This window comes from Mastomys coucha, unplaced genomic scaffold (genome assembly GCF_008632895.1).
Source record: "Mastomys coucha isolate ucsf_1 unplaced genomic scaffold, UCSF_Mcou_1 pScaffold3, whole genome shotgun sequence".
Classification (NCBI taxonomy): Eukaryota; Metazoa; Chordata; class Mammalia; order Rodentia; family Muridae; genus Mastomys; species Mastomys coucha.
Genome location: NW_022196909.1, coordinates 66,664,789 through 66,668,003, shown reverse-complemented (window position 1 = coordinate 66,668,003; position 3,215 = coordinate 66,664,789). Strand labels below are relative to the sequence as shown.

Genomic DNA, 3,215 nt, shown 5'->3' with positions numbered 1-3,215 from the left:
AGCTCAAGGCGTGATTTTGAATAGAAACAAAGGGTTTGGAACAGAAGGTGTCAAATTAAACTTTGTCAGTTTGGAAAGTAGTAACATCCTGAAAGTTGTACTGATTTATTTACATGTGGCTACTGTTTGTATTTTGCCCTCATTAGATGCAGTGTGATGCTGCTTGGCAATTTACCACATTTAAAGTTTAGGTTGTTCCTTGTGCCATTTTAGTTTTCTGAGAATGGATCAGTCTCATTGTGTGAAGGCTTGTTAGGCCACGGTCTTTTCGACCATGCAAAGAGTTGTGCACTTATTTAATTTTGAAAGCAGTTCCAGATCCGCCTGTCTCTGGCTGTACCTGGCTCAGCAAATCCCAGAGATCTTTCCTAAAAGGATATTGTTCACATTTTACAACAAAGCACCGAGTTTCATTCTTCTCCCTCTTTCCCCCTAAGCAGGGTGGTAACTTCTGGGGAAACCTTGGTTATATTTGTCAGATGTTAGCAACTCTCGGATCTCTGGGTCACCTTTCCACATTCATTCATTCTAATAGCTGGGGAACTGGCCTAAGAAAAGGTATTGGGGAATTAGAGGTCATTTATATCCTCTGTAGTTGCTTTATTCAAAATCATAGGATACTGTCAGGACTTATGGAGTGAAGAGGGATAGAATTTGAGGTTGTAGCAAGGTATTTAGAATAAGAACAGATTAGTTGTGTTTTTGCCAATCTTAGTTGGGGGGTACATCAGTCTATTTCTTTTGTGACAAATGAAAAAAAAAGGTGTCAAAAATGTGTGATCCCTTTAGTTAAGAGTTCACACAAGCACAACCCGTTTCTTTTCCTCTTCTTTCTTTCCTTTTTTGAACACCCTTGTAGAGTTTTAACAGTTCCCAGATGCACTGTCAAATATTTTTGTATAAAGCATCTGATTTTAGTCTCTTCAGCTCATCCTGTCTCTAAAAGGCTAGCGGAAACACGCTTCGACGCAGATTCATTGCGTTATTTTTAGATAAGGAATTAGAAGTATTATTTAAGGGCAGAGGTTAATAGCAAAGTACTGGAAGTGTTATGTTAGTCATGGGCAATTAATAAAAACAAGGATCTGTCTGGGAAGTGCAGAAGACACAGAAGTGACAATGTAGGCAAAATGTTTGTTGAATGAGTCAGGGTTCTCTTTCTGAAATATTTGTTAAACCCACATGAGTGTGATTATTTAGGAATTAGCTGTCATTATTAGCTGTTTTAAAAGAACTAATGATTTTCTTTTCCAAAGAACATCTGTGATCCACATGTTTCTCACTTCCATCCAAGCGCCGAGTGATCTCTGCCTTTACTTAAGAAGTTTCTGAAGAATGTGAGACCATCAATGTTTTCAACACTCTCCAAGAAGGTTTTCTGACATGAATCATTCTTAATTTAACTCTTGGCAATTTTTATCTACAAGCATTTATTTAAGAAAAAAAAATAAGTGATAACAGCTTAGTGCTTAGCTCAGTACTCTAGCAGCCAAGGCCAAAGCCTTTCCTTCCATGTTCTCCTCAAGCCTTCTCTGGAAAGTGACTCAGGCCGGTGTTCAGGCATCCGATCTGTGTCAAGGTCGTAGCAGAAGGGTGCAAGCAAGGTGGTTAGGAAAGTGATCTCAACCAGTTACGTTCAAGTCTTCAGGGGCATATACATCTAAAACCTATCCAACAACAATATTTAGAGACATGGCTTAGGAAATAGCATGAATCTAGGAAAACCGATATTTTTTTATGACATGTTCCAGATAGCGAATATTTACCCAGAAGAACTAAATAGTATCTCGAGGAGACCATGTGTGCAGGTGGGTCTCGAACACTTTAAACTCACAAGTTAAGTTTGTAGCTTATAGTCTATTCACACAAGCAGAGGCAAACTCCACCAGCTCACAGTAGTCTGGAAATGGGCAGTCGCTGTGATCAGATGAGAAGCAGGTCCAGAGCTCTCAGCATAACATTGATTTTTTTTTTTTTCTTTTTAGTGGCTGTTCTTTCAGGTTAACACCTCAGTATATTGTCCCTTCTCATCTTAAATTATGTGTTTAGTGGCATCAGATAAGAGCATTATCATATGAACATTCGTGTTTGTGTGTGTGTGTGTGTGTGTGTGTGTGTTTGCTTACATTAGAAACAACTGTTAAAGTATCCAGACTTTCTTAGAGGCACTTGGCTAGCTTGTAAGGCCCCGGGTTTTATACTGAGCCTTACAAACAAAGCAAAGCAAGAGTAAAATTTGCACAATTCACCCCAATTCATGAATATTTCTGACTGGCTAGTAGGAAACTAATGTGTTGGTCTCCATCTTCTCTTTTTTTAAATCTCTCAGACCTGATAGAGGAAGGCCTTGTTTCTTTTCACCATTATCACAATAGAAGTTTCTTTTGAATGGCTCATTCAGTTTGAAAAGAGAAAGAAAACTATGTAATTCACTGACTTCATCTCCCAATAACGTAAGAAGTAGAATCCTCCCTGGATAGATCTAAAGTTTGCATAATAGGGTACACGTGTCTGGACTATTCCTATCCAACTAGCTTCCTGGAAATTCCTAAGAAAGCCCTTCATTTTAGACCAGTTTTCGAGAAGCAGAGCCCCAAATGGGTAATGGTGCCTGCCCCTCACTGAGTGGGGGAGAGCAGGGAAGGGGAAAGGACATAGATGGCCTAGGTAGAGGTTTGTGGGGAGGGAGCAGAACAGTAGCCTCTCTAGAGAGTGCTCGGAAGTGAGCCTGCTGTCTACCTGAGCCGGTCATCCAGGTGGGCCAGTGAGGCCGTGGAGCTGCCTTCCAGTCTGTCCAGGTGAGCTGTCCTGGCTGGTGGGCTCCAGTTGTATACTCTCCCCCCACACTGTCCCACCCCACCCTAACTTGTGGCCCAGTAGGGCAGACAGGATGAAAGTTTGACGTGGTGGTAAGCGAGTGTCCTCTGTTGGAACTTTTAGGATCAGGTTGCATCGTGGCCTTGGTTGAATTTGTCCTTCATTTTGTGCTTTGTGCTGTTGTTGTTATTGTTATTGTTTTGATCCTTCACTCTTTTCCCTGAAAACTTACTGAGGTTCTTCCCTGAAAAGTCATATACATGTGCTACAGCTGACATAAAAGCAGGACTCAGTTTCTTGTTGAAGAATTCTCCTAAATGCCCATAATAAAACCATAAAGCCAAACATGTTCATGTCCAAACATGCTGGCACTGGTGCTCACTGGTGTGTTTTTTCCT

General features: G+C 40.9%; 1 protein-coding gene across 4 annotated transcripts in view; it reads left to right on the top strand.

Moving 5' to 3' along the window:
* Positions 1–3,215, top strand: part of Satb1 (SATB homeobox 1) — a 94,536-nt gene that overhangs the window by 86,311 nt on the left and 5,010 nt on the right. The gene's annotated exons all lie outside the window — the stretch shown is intronic.